The sequence below is a fragment of the Choloepus didactylus genome, assembly GCF_015220235.1.
Source record: "Choloepus didactylus isolate mChoDid1 chromosome X unlocalized genomic scaffold, mChoDid1.pri SUPER_X_unloc1, whole genome shotgun sequence".
NCBI lineage: Eukaryota > Metazoa > Chordata > Mammalia > Pilosa > Megalonychidae > Choloepus > Choloepus didactylus.
The window spans coordinates 327,807-341,548 of record NW_023637621.1 but is presented as its reverse complement, the minus strand read 5'-3'; the positions used below and the strand labels follow the sequence as shown (position 1 = coordinate 341,548).

Genomic DNA, 13,742 nt, shown 5'->3' with positions numbered 1-13,742 from the left:
TTTGCAACTTTTGTGAGACTGAAAGGAGTCCTAGGGATCCATTCACACACATGGGTGTTAAGAAACCCAGCTCGGTTTGCAGAGAACAGCTTACTGTCGGATGACATGGTCCTTCTGGACACCTAAGAGCAATCACCTAGAGAAGGAGGCCTGGCAGTGACACATTCCCCTGAAGTTTTGGGGCCAACTCTATAGTCAGGAAGTTGAGAAATTTTAACTAAGACTATTTGGAAATGTATCTTACAGTGTGCTACTATTTCTGGGAAAAGGGAGGTGCACATTTGTCAGGGTCACACCCTCCCCAAAAAGTTTCCAAGTAGCTGTCCCCCCACCTCTTGCTGCAAAAGGGGCCAGCCTCCCCTTTCCTTTCTTCTAAGACCAGAAGGGTAGTCTGATGATGATGGAGGAAAATTGAGTTCTGGAGAATGCAGTTGGCACTGGAGGAAAGGGCAAGCAATCAACCCCACCACAGATCCAGGACAAAGGTCTCGGCCTCGGTGCTATTGACACTTGGGACCTGATGCCTTTCTGGGGTGGGGGCCGCCCCGTACGTTGTAGGGCATTGAGCAGCATTCCTGGACTCCCCCAGCCAGGTGCAGGAGCACTGACCCCCCGACTCTGGTGGTGACGACCACAAACATCACCAGTGTCTCTGGGGGTGCAAAACCATCCCTGACTGAGAACAACCAGCTTAGGAAAAACACTTAAAAATGAGCAAGGCAAAGCTTTGTGGCTCAGAGCAGAGTGTCCCACCCTCGGCTCCTCTGACATTTGGGGCTGGATGATTCTCGGGTGTGGGCTGTCCTGGGCACCGTGAAGTGTTGAATGGCTTCTCTGGGCTCCCCCCAACTCGATGCCAGGAGCACCCCCCTCCCTTGGGTGACATCAAAAACGTTTCCAGACGTCAGGCTGATTGGAACATCACAGGGAGGCAACGGGCATTCCCTGGTGCAGCTCTGGTTTGAAATAACACAAAGGAGATTTTAATCCCACTGGAAGGTGGACTTAGAATAGGAAAGGATAAAGGAAAATCCTTTCTTACTACCTGGCTCTTAGTGCCAGGATCTCCACCTCCGTGCATAACTAAATGGGGTTCAGATGCAGAAAGGGAGGGCGTTTTTGTGAGCCGGGGCCCATAAAGAGCAAGGCAGGGAGCAGAACTCAGCAGAAGGCTTGGCCTAATTAAACCACAAGTGTCTGTTTATTTGGAAGGCACGAGCACAATCCCTTCGCCAGCCCTTCACCAGTCATCCCTCACCTGACCCACTTGGGCAGGGGGTTAAGAGACAGCCCAAAGTTCATGGAGCCTGGCACATGCAGAGAGAGCGCCAGTCACTGTGCTTTTACAGAGGAAGAAAGTGAGACTAAGGGACGTTGATGGAGCTGGCTTCAAGCCCAGATATGACTTCATATCTGGAACTCATCATCACTTCCTTATTTATTAATTACTGCCAAGACAGTAGCTAGGGTGAAAGGGAGGTCAGCTATTTCCATAAAGTCCACCCCAACATGGACATCTATCTCCACTAATATTTTATTAATTCTATTAATAGTGTAGTAACAATCATTATCTTATATATAATCATTAATATTTCATTAATATGATTAACAGGGGTGAAACCACATGAAGCATGAGCTACTGCAGCAAACACATAAGACATACTTTCATTTTTTTTAAAAAAATTAAATTCACACTAAAGTGTATTCGCATTTGTCAATCCTTATGGCAACCAACATTTAGTAAATGTCCCTGCAGGATTTTCTTTAATATCATTTTATTTTGTTTATTTATGATCCCCATCAGGATTTCTTTGAAAAATTACTATGTATTCTGGTTTCCTTTCAGCATGACACATGGAAAGACTTAAACCTTCTTTCATCAGGAAAAATAAAACAATTAAGAAGATAAGGTTTAGTTCTTTTCTATTTAAATTTTAAATATTTCAACCATGCAAGTGGTATAGAACATAATGCAATGTTCACACTTTAACCCCTACTCAGTTTACACAAATCCTGGTTTGCCCAATTCCATTCACTTTTTTTTTCCATTCACTCTTTCAGCACACAGTCACTCAGTATTGATTATGTGACAGCAGGTTCTAGGTGTTTGGAATACAGAGGCGAAACTCCCTGCCCTGGAGTGGACAGTCAGTTGATCAATAATCAAACTAAATTTCTAAAGAAAATTACATAGAAGACAAAGGTCACAAGCCCTGCAGGGAAGATGAGCTGGGACAGGACTTGCAGGCGGGGGCTGGGTTGGAAGTTTCATCTCGGTCCTTAGAGGGCAGGTATAGTTAAAAAGATGCACCTGGCCCTGTCTGTGAAGCTCCCGGTGTGCTTTTCACCATAGCCAAAACAGGGAAGCAGCCCAAGTGTCCATCAGCTTATGCACAGATACATTCCATGCAATGGACTATTGTTCCACCATAAGAAGTTCTGATACCTGCTACTATGCAGGTGAACCTTGAAACATGTGGTAAGAGAAAGAAGCCAGATGCAAAAGGACACATGTCGTATGATTCCACTTATACAAAACGTCCAGAATAAGAAAATCCATAGAGACAGAATACCGGTTAGTGGGTGCTGGGGAGTTAGGATGCAGGGAACAGAGAGGGAGTTTGGAGGGATGATAGGGTATGCCGATTAAATGTGATACATTTTTTTTGAGGTGACGGAATATTCTAAAATTGAGTTTGGTGAGGTTGCACAACTCTATGACTATACTACAAACTACTGAATATCCTAAAAACAATTTAAATGGGTGAATCAAATGGTGTACAAATTATCTGCTATTTAAAAAGAGAGAGGCTTCTCTTTGGAGAACACCAGCACTCACCCCCTTTAAGCATGAGCATGTACTTTCTCTATGCATTAAACTTTTTGGCTGTGAAAAAAAAGAGAGAGAGAGAGAGAGAGGGAAAGATAGAAAAGGAAAATCAGATGGAACAGTAGTATGCAATACTTTTAAGGAAATTTTCCATAAAAGGGACAGGAAAACAGAGATGTAGGGATAAGACTGCCTGGGGATTGGGGTTTGCAGCAGGTGTGGTGTTTATATGGCTTTGACTTGAGCTTGGGAATGAGGCTGCAGAGGAGAGCTCAGTGATGGGGTGGGACAGGCAGGAGAGGAGTTTTGAGGGGTGAGTGGCGTGGGGTCCTGGCACCCAAAAGGAAAGGCAGACTTTATCTGAAGCACATGGAGGTCGTCTCCATCAAAGGTGGGGAGGTGAAGCATGGCAGAAAATGCTGGTGCCAGGTGCAGGCCCTGAGTAAGGATGCACCCTGCTGCAGGTTTCTCTTTTCTCAGTGAGAAAGGAGGCAGGGACACCACCAGAGTGCCAGGGGCTCAGGTGTGAAGTCAAAGGTGGGAGGGAGGTCTGGGACAGTGGCTGCACTGGGAGGCAAAGTGAGGGTCAGGTAGCTCGGAGCACCCACCCAAGGGAGTCCCACACCTGGGCAGCTCTGAGTGCACACCTGAGGGAGACACACACCTGGGCAGCTCTGAGCACACACCTGAGGGATTTCCATGTTGTGGGCAACCCTGAGCAGCCACCTAAGGGAGTACCATGAAGTACATAAAATGTACAATTTAACCTCTTTAAATTGTACAGTTTAGTGATATTTAGGACATTCACAATGTTGTGCAACAATTACCACTGTCTAGTTCCAGAACATTTTCATCTCCCCAAAAGCAGAACCTGTACCCATTCTATATTGGAAAGGAAGAAGTAAAACTCTATTTTCAAATGTTATAATCTTGAATGTAAAAAAATCCTAAGAAATCCACACAAAAAATATGATTAGAGCTAATGAATGAGTTCAGCAAGATTGCAGACCCAAAATCAATACACAAAGCCAATTGTATTTTGGTTCACTAGCAATGAACAATCCAAAAATTGTCTTTATAATAACATCAAAAATAATAAGATACTTACAATGGATTTAGCAAAAGAGGCAAAAGACTTGTACACTGAAAACTGCAAAACATCACTGAAAGAAATTAAAGACAAATGCTAGTGAAAAGAAATTAAATAAAAAGATGTACTGCATGCATGGGTTGGAAGACTTAAAATTATTAATGTGGCAATACTCTCCAAATTGATTTATAGATTTAATGCAGTCCCTATCAAAATCACACTGCCTTTTTTGAAGAAATTGACAAGCTGATTCTAAAATTCATGTGGAAATGCAAGGGACCCAGAAAAAACTAAAAATAATCTTGAAAAAGAAGAACAAAGTTGGTTAACTCTTACTTCCCAATTTTGAAACTTCCTACAGGGTCACAGTATTCAAGATAAGTCATACTGGTTTAAGAATAGACATTTAACTCAATGGAATAGAATTAGGACTCCAGAAATAAACCCTTAACACTTATCACCAATTGAGTGTCAACAAGGAATCAGAATCAATAGGTAAAGAATAATTTTTTCAACAAATGATGTTGGGACAACTGAATATCCGCATTCAGAGTAATAAAGTTGGTCTCCATTCTTATTGCATGCAAAATTTAAATTCAAAATGAATCAAAGACCTACAGATAAAACTGTAAAACTTTTACAAGAAGTCATATGAATAAATCTTTAAGAGGTTGAATTAGGCAATTAAACTTGACACCAGAAGTACAGGCAAATAAAGATAAATTGGACTTCATCAAAATTAGAAACATTTATGATTCAAAGGACGCCATTAAGAAAGTGAAAAGACAATTCACAAAGCGAGAGAATGTATCTGCAAATCATATATCTGATAAGGGACTTGTAACCAGACTACATTAAAAAACACAACTCAACAATAAAAAGACAAATAATTTTTAAATGGTCATGGGACTTGAATAGATATTTCTCCAAAGAAGGCATACAATTGGTCAACAAACACATGAAAAGATGCTCAACGTTATTAGGCATCAGGGAAACGCAAATCAGAACCACAATGAGATGCCATTTCATACCCACTAGGATGGCTAGGGTTGAAAAGTGAAAAAGCAACAAGTGCTTTTGAGGATATGGAGAAATCACAGCTCTCATATTTTGCTGCTGGGGATGCAAAAATCTGCAGCCAAAAATGCTGCAGTGGGAGATGGGCAGTTCCTCAAAAAGTTAAACAAAGAATTACGCATGACCCAGCAATTCCACTTCTTAAGTACATAGCAAAGAGAAATGAAAACCTAAGTCCACACGAAAACTTGTACGTGGATATTCACAGCAGCATTATTCACAATTGCCAAAATGTGGAAACAACCAAATGTCCATCAGCAGATGAACAGATACTCACATTGTGGTGTATCCATGCATACAATGGCTATTAGTCAGCTATAAGAAGGAAGGAAGTCCTCATACTTGCTACAATGTATATATGAACCTTGAAGACACCATGCTGAGTGGAAGAAGGCAGTTACAAAAGGAAACATATTGTATGATCCCATTTATATGAAATATCCAGAATAGGCGAATCCGTAGAGACAGAAGTAGCTTCGTGGTTGCCGTGGGAGAGGAGTAAGAGGAGTGACTGCTAACGTGTGCAGGGCTTGTTTGGGGAGGGGGGGTAATGAAATGCTCCAAAAGTAAATTGTGGTGACAGGTGCACAACTCTGTGAATGTACCAAAAATCACTGAATTGTATACTTTAATGGGGTGAATTTTATGGCTTGTGAATTTTATTTCGATAAAGCTGTTTTATTTTTTTCTTTTTAAGTAAATGGGGTTAGTGACTGGAAGCAGATACAGACGGGCTTCTGGGGCACAAACGGTGTTCTCTTCTTGACTTGTTTTCTTGACACAGGTGTTTTCAATTAGCAAAACACATTAAGCTGTTTCTTTTTATTATCCCATACTTTTGTTTGTGCACTTTTCTATAGGTTTAGTATACTTCAATAAAAAATTTGGTAAAAATGTCATATATATATATCACACACACATATATATACATAGTAACATATCATTTGCTTGCAAATCTTAAGTTTTTATCTAAATTATGCCAAATGTATGCTCCCTTTTGCAACTGTTTTCACTGAAGAATATATTTTCCTATGTTTTGTTTTTAATTGACCACATGGATTTGTTCGTTCAGTTTAACAGCTTCTTAGTGTTCCATTGTCTGTTGATGCTAGGGTTAATTCAAACTTTCTCCTCTCCCCCACCCATGAATATTTTACTTGTTTCCATATTATTAACTGCTGTGAGTTCTTAAACATTCTCCTTGTGCTCGTGTGTGAGTCTTGAGAATAAATATCAACAAGTGGGTGCTAAATTGTAGCCTACTCAACGTTACTAAATTGCTTTTCAAATGGGATTTGACAATTTTTACTCCCACCAACAGAAAAGACTTTCTGCAGCCCCTCTCATTATCAGACCTGTTAATTAGTATCAATCTGGTAGATAGTTAAAAGCATTTCGTTGTTATTTGAATTTCTATTTCTTATTGAGGTTTGCACCTTTCTGTGTTTATTGACCATTTGGGGTTCCTCTTCTAGAATCTGCCTATTTGTAACTTTGTACAGTTTTCTTTTGTGTTCTTTGTCTTCCTCATATCGATTTACATTATATTTTAATTGTGACTCTTCTTTGTGACGTGTTATGCACGTATCTCCTCCACAATTTTCCTGATTGGGGTAGACCCTAAAACTCTCCAACCTGGTGTTCCTGCACACTCAGCACATGCAACAGATGCAAAGATGGGAGGAGGGAGCCGCAGAGAAAGACAAGCGGCAGGGAGAAAGCAGGATGCCCATCAGGCTCAGTTCAGGGTTGGCTGCCAGGGGAGACGATTGTTGCCACTCCAAAGGGCATAAACTATAAACCAAAGCCTCTGATCTCTGGGGGTCCCCGTGAATTATCCCTGAAGGACAGAGGGAGGTTCTGCCCCTGATGGAGAGAGAAGGGATCCCCCAGTTCCAGAGGCAGGCAGGGGGAAGTCCGTGTCCCGAGGAGGTCAGCAGGGCCAAGCAAAGAGGCCGGTAACTGCAGGGACAGACTCCACAAGCACAGCAGCTCTGATGGCCTGTGGGACCATCCCAGACTCCAGGGTCACTCAGTGGGAAGAGGCCAAACCCAGATTCCCAAGCTCTTTACACTAACACATCACATCCTCTAGGACAACTATAATCAAAGTCAGACAATAACAAAAGTTAAGCTTAGAGTTGCCCTATGACCCTGAAATTCCGCTCCTAGTGATATACCTGAGAGTGATTAAAACAGACATCCATGCAAATACAGGTATATGAATATTCATAGGAGCATTATTCACAGTTATTCCAAAAGAAGGAAACACCGTACCATCCATCAACCGATGAATGGATAAATGGATACACATGCAATGGAATATGACTGAGCCATGAAAAGGAACAAAGGACTATAAAAAGGAGCATGCTACAATGTGGATGAACCTCGAAAACACAATACTAAGTGAAAGAAGCCAGACACAAAAGGACACGCGTTCTAATATTCTACTTAAATGAAATATCCAGAATAGTTACATCCACAGAAACCAAAAGCAGACTGGTTTTTGCCAGGGGCTGGAGCAAGGGAAAGCTAATGAGCAATAGGTTCTTTCTGGGGTGATGAAAATGTTCTAAAATTGACTGTGTTGATGGTTACACAAACCTTGTGAATACACTGAAAAACATTGACTTGTACACTTTAAATTGGTGAATTGTGTAGAATATGAATTATGTCTCAATGAAACTGTTTAAAAATTTAAAAAAGGAAGCTCCAGTCTGCTCAGGCATACGTGAAGCAGGAGGCCCTGGGAAGATCTCACTTCCTTCTTGTCTAAGCCTGAGGATGGGGTGATTCTTCACCTATGTCCACACATATAGTCTGTGATGGGTGAGTCTAGATGTAGATCAGCAGAGTAAGTGAGTGAGGCAGGTCACTCACTGCCCAAAGGAACACAGCCTTGTGCCCACATGCAGAAGGCACTCTATAGATATTTGTGGGATAAACAAATCTACATCCAGAAAAAGAGGAAGTCTGCAATACACACAGGTCCCTAAGCCAGCTTGAGTGTGCAATTGCTACATTCAAAAAGCAGGATCTTTTCTTTGTTCCTTCTTCATGGCTGCTCTGAGCTGGGGGTGAAAGGTATAGGGTATCTGCCCCCAGAATGCCCACATTCTGGGCAGGAAGGTAAGACATGCATGCAGGAGTTTGAGTAACAATGGGAGGTCCCCACCACAGTATGGCAGGAGTTATCCACATACCCTGGGGCAGGCATTGATCAGAGACAGGGGGCTGGTCTTTGAAATGAGAGAAACCCGAATACACTGAAAGAGCACTCTGTGTGCAAGTCCATCTTCCTGATGGGGCCTCTCTAAGAAGATAGATACAGATATATGGAGAAAGAGATATAGGCATATTCATAGATATAGACATAGACATATATGTAGTCGCAGACGTAGGTGTAGATGTAGTTGTAGATGCAGATGTAGATGTAGTCCTAGACATAGACAAAGATATAGTTGTAGATGTGGTTGTAGATGTAGATATAGACATAATCATAGTCACAGGTGTAGTCATAAATGTAGACCTAGTCACAGTCATAGACATAGACATAGTCGTAGATGTACACATATACGTAGACATAGAGATAGCCATAGATTAGACATACATGTGGCTGTAGATGTAGACATACACATAGTCATAGTCATAGACATAGATGTAGATGTAGACGTAGACGTAGACATAGACATAGACATAGTCATAGATGTACACATATGCATATACATAGACAAAGACATAGTTATAGACGTAGACATAGACATAGATATAGACATAGACATAATCATAGACATAGATATAGATGTAGACATAGTCATAGATGTAGACATAGATATAGTCATAGTCATAGACATAGACGTAGACATAGAAGTAGACATAGACATAGACATGGTCGTAGATGTAGACATAGACATAGATATAGACATAGACATCATCATAGACATAGATATAGACATAGACATCATCATAGACATTGATATAGACATAGACATAGTCATAGATGTAGACATAGACATAGTCATAGTCATAGACATAGACGTAGATGTAGAAGTAGACATAGACATAGACATGGTCGTAGATGTAGACATAGACATAGTCATAGACATAGACATAGACATAGATATAGACTTAGACATCATCATAGACATAGATATAGATGTAGACATAGTCATAGATGTAGACATAGACATAGTCATAGACATAGACGTAGACGTAGACATAGACATAGACATAGTCATAGACGTACCCATATGCATATACATAGACAAAGACATAGTTATAGACATAGACATAGATGTAGACATGGTTGTAGATGTAGACATAGAAATAGACATAGTCGTAGACATAGACATAGACATAGACATCATCATAGACATAAGTATAGATGTAGACATAGTCATAGATGTAGACATAGACGTACATATGGTCATAGATGAAGATGTAGACATAGCCATAGACACAGGCATAGATCAAGTCATAGACATAGGCATAAACATAGATACAGTCATAGACGTAGACATAGATGTTGACATAGTCATAGACATAGACAAGATGTAGACGTAGTCATAGACATAGACATACATGTAGACATAGTAGTAGATATAGACCTAGACGTAGTAGATGTAGACATAGACATAGTTATGGACATAGACATAGTCATAGACATAGACAAAGACAGAGACATAGACATAGTCATAGACAGTCATCATCATAGACATAAACATAGACACAGATGTAGACACAGACATAATCAGACAAAGACATAGAGATTGGTGTAGGTGTAGATATAAGTATAGATGATATAGATATAGATAGGATAGGTATAGATTAGATATAGATATAGATATGGATATAAATATAAATAGATATCAACATAAAACATAGATATAGATATATAAATATATAAATATAGATATAGATAGACAGAGATATAGGGATGAATGATTAAAATATGAACAGAGAAACACAAGAACCCCAATTACTGCCCTTTCAAAACTACCAGGTGTGTTGCCTGCCCCATATCTTGGAAAATTCTTGAGCAATGAGAGCCACTCTATCTGCTAAGACTCAACTACAGCCCCAGTGTGCTATCTGGTAAAAAGTTTCACAGCTGTTTAATTCTTTCCTTCATTCAGTGGACCACACTACAGCTGCACCAGACCCAAGGCCCTCAGCTAGCTGAGGCACGGACTCCCACTTTCTGAGGATCCACCTACCCACTCCCAAGGCAGTAAAACGCCCCAAAGCTCCCTCGTGAGATAAACACCACCCTCCCCCTGCAAGCCTGCCCTCTCCGCCATCTTTGCTCACAAAACACCAATTCCTCCTGAGCAGAGCTCCCACGCCTGGTTTCTTGGCTGCTCCCCTTCACGAGTGCATGGACGTCTCCCAAGAAGAGAGCAGCGTGGGGATTTCCTAACCTCTCCCACTACCCCAGATAGATGCCAGCCCAGGCACTCACCAGCAGTGGTAGGTGGACCAACCCCATCCCATCTGCAGCTGTCTCCACTTTTGTAGAAGCCCCAGCTGTCCTAGGCACAGGCACAGACAGTGGTGCCCACTTCCTGGTGGCTTTCTGCCAGGCGGAGGACCACAGGGCAGTGCTGTGTGCTGGCACTGGGACCTTTCAGCCCAGAATTGCTGGTTCTTCACAGGCGACAGCCACATTTGTGGACTGAGATGGGAGCGGGGGGCGGGGAGGGCTCCTCACTTCCCCATGTCCCTTGCCCATATATAGCCCTGGGACTGTGAGAAAGCATTTCAACCAAAAGAGTGAAATACATTGGATTAAGACCAAGATGCAATGTTTGTGAGCGTAAAATCCCTCTTGTATCTCTCGACTGATCCCAAAAGTTGGGAGTGATTTCTAAGTCTGCCTAGTTGTCGCTGAAGGCACAGCATCATCAGGGAAGGACTGCACAGACTTAAATTCCAAATTACCCCAGCAGCCACCACCACGAGCCTCCACAGTTGTGGGGATGGGCTCCCAGCCGGAGACACTGTGTCCATTTGCCAACACTCTGGTCTCACCAGATGCCAAATAATGCTTACAAAAAGTCCCTCTGGTTCTGCTTGCTTCAACCCCACAGGCTGGAGAACCCTACGTCCAGAGAATGTTTATTTCTGCTGGGAATCCACAGTCCATTATAATTTTGGTGACCATTTTGAAGCCATTTGTAAGTTCATCCTGTGCTGCCCTCTGAGACCCCGATACTGCTAAATTTCACCAGACCACATTAAGGGATTCTTCCTTTTACTTGACATCAACTTGGAATGAACACATTTCAGGAATATTCTGTGTCTTCCTGTGGGTGGTGGAATAAGAGTGATGACAAGGAGGTCCACGCCTAATTATTGGAATCCATGAATATGTGACATTACATGGCAAAAGGATGTGAGGAAGTTAGGGATCTGGAGATGAGATTATTCTAGATTGTTTGAAAGGGCCCAATCCATCCTATGAGCCCCTAGAAGGGGACAACTTTCTCCACCTGGAGGCAAAGAGCTGCTGCAGAAGAAGGCACGGATTGCAAGAGTGAAAGAGGCTAAATCTGATATTGCCAGAGTGGCCTGAGTGTAAAGTATGGGAAGAAATGTGGTGGTCTCCAGAACCAAAGAGCAGCCCTCCAAAAGCAGAGACATGGGGACCCCAGTCCTACAACCTCAGGGAACTGAACTTGACCAACAGCCTTATGAGGTTGTTTGGGATCTTCTCCAGAGCCTCCCGAAAGGAGTGCAGCCTGTCGACATCATCTCAGCTCCATGAGAACGACGTTGGAGCCCGAGCTCTGACCCATGGCCATTGTGAGACAATCGATCGAGGGATGCTTAAAGCCACTAAATTTGGGGGAGTTTTTACAGCAGAAAGAGAAAGCTAACACACACAAGCAACCAGGATTTGGGGAGCCCTCAGTGGAATCACAGCTTTCATGATGTTCTCCCTTGTCTTTCCACCCAGAAGTGACCTCGCTTGCAGGAGCCTCTCTTCCCCATCACGTCACTGCCAACATTTCAGATATTTCAGTTTCCTTTCTCCAGCTTGATTCCTTGGGTACAGGGGTCAGAATTATGCAGAGTCCTGGGATCTTGCAAGCATTTGTGACCCCTCCTTAATTTTCTTGAAACCTCCGTGAGTTTCCTCTTACCGATGTAACCCATGATCACAAAGCATTGGTTATGGTCTGAAGGCTGAAAGCAACACACATTTGTTCTCTCACCATTCTGGAGGTCAGAATCCCAAAACGGGCAGCTAAATCAATTAATCAGTTGATTCAAGGAGAGAGAGACACACACGCAAAATTTCCTTCTGCCTTTTTTCATAAGAACATCGCGAACTTGGGGAAGCTCCATTCAACTCACTATGATTGGTTTGACTGGATCATCACCAATGGGTGGTCCCAACCATGGCTGATAAATCTCTTAGTGAAAATCTAATTCCAAGTCCCACTTTGCTTGTTCCTATGTAGAAAGGTAGGAAAACACCACTGAGAGAAACACCTCAAGTTTGGCTTTTCTGTCCTGGTGCCTTGGCTATTCTCCAAGGGCAGTCTTCATTCTGGAAGACCCTGGATAGTTGAATGGATGGATGGATGAATGGATAGATAGATGGATGGATGGATGGATAGATGGATGGGTGCATGGATGGATAGATGGGTGGATGGATGGATGGATGGGTGGATGGGTGGGTGGGTGGATGGATGGATGGATGGATGGGTGGATGGATGGATGGATGGGTGGATGGAGATGGGTAGATGGGTGGAAGGATGGATGGATGGATGGGTGGATGGATAGAGAGATGGATGGGTGGGTGTATGGATGTGTGGATAGATGGATGGGTGCATGGATGGATGGGTGGATGGATAGATGGATGGATGAATGGATGGATGGATGGATGGATGGATGGATGGATGGGTGTATGGATGTATGGATAGATGGATGGGTGCATGGATGGATGGATGGATAGATGCCTGGATGGGTGGATGGATGGATGGATGGGTGGATGGATGGATGGGTCGATGGATGGATAGATGGGTGGATGGATTTAGCTGCTATTCAGAGCCTGGGTAGGAGCTTTCCATTGGTTGGTGGGTCAGCCTGAGCTTTTGAAGCTGAGGAGAAGAACAGCTACTGCCTGTTAGATCAGCAAAAGAGAAAGAAATTGGGGTAGTAGCACAGATCTCTCACCAGCTACAGTACAGAGAACAGGCCACCACACCCACCACCATTCTGAAAGACTTTGCCATCAAAACTGAAACTTGTAGAAAAGACAGACTCAAAGATAATTTATTGCAATGATATTAATAAAACATGCTTATCTCCGCCCCCCCCTCCCCAACTTTTGGAAATAGTTTATGGTGCAGAATAGGTTTTATTAGATGAGTTAGGATGGGCCTTTACCCTACCCCAAATCCCCCACTATTTTTTTTACCAGATATATCTTATTCATAGCAAGCCAGAAATATAAAAATCTGGTCTTACAAGTTAAGAGGGTGGCCTTCTTTATGTTAGCTGTCTGTCTAGTTAACCTAACATGTAGAGACAGTAACTTTGTTACAAAACATTGATACAAATAATTTGTAGACTCCCATCTTAATGACTGGTGGCATTCCCTTCCTAAGTAACCACACAACCATCCAGGGGTCACCTCTGCATGACCTTGTTCATCTCCATTCTCGCTGAAGATTGGAGAACGGGCTGGAAATTGGGGGTTTGGGTGACACCCTCTCCCACTTTCTCTGAGCTTCT

General features: G+C 42.5%; 1 protein-coding gene across 5 annotated transcripts in view; it reads right to left on the bottom strand.

The window, feature by feature from the left end:
- Window positions 1-10,661, bottom strand: part of CRLF2 (cytokine receptor like factor 2) — a 62,204-nt gene extending 51,543 nt beyond the window's left edge. For 4 of the 5 annotated variants that reach the window (XM_037824631.1, XM_037824634.1, XM_037824635.1 and 1 more), the window contains exon 1: window positions 10,459-10,661. The gene's annotated coding sequence lies outside the window, so the exon portion shown is untranslated. Of the gene's footprint in view, window positions 1-3,938; window positions 3,994-10,458 lie in introns of all 5 variants that reach the window. The other variant, XM_037824632.1, reaches the window with a different exon arrangement.
- Window positions 10,662-13,742: the final 3,081 nt, after the last annotated feature.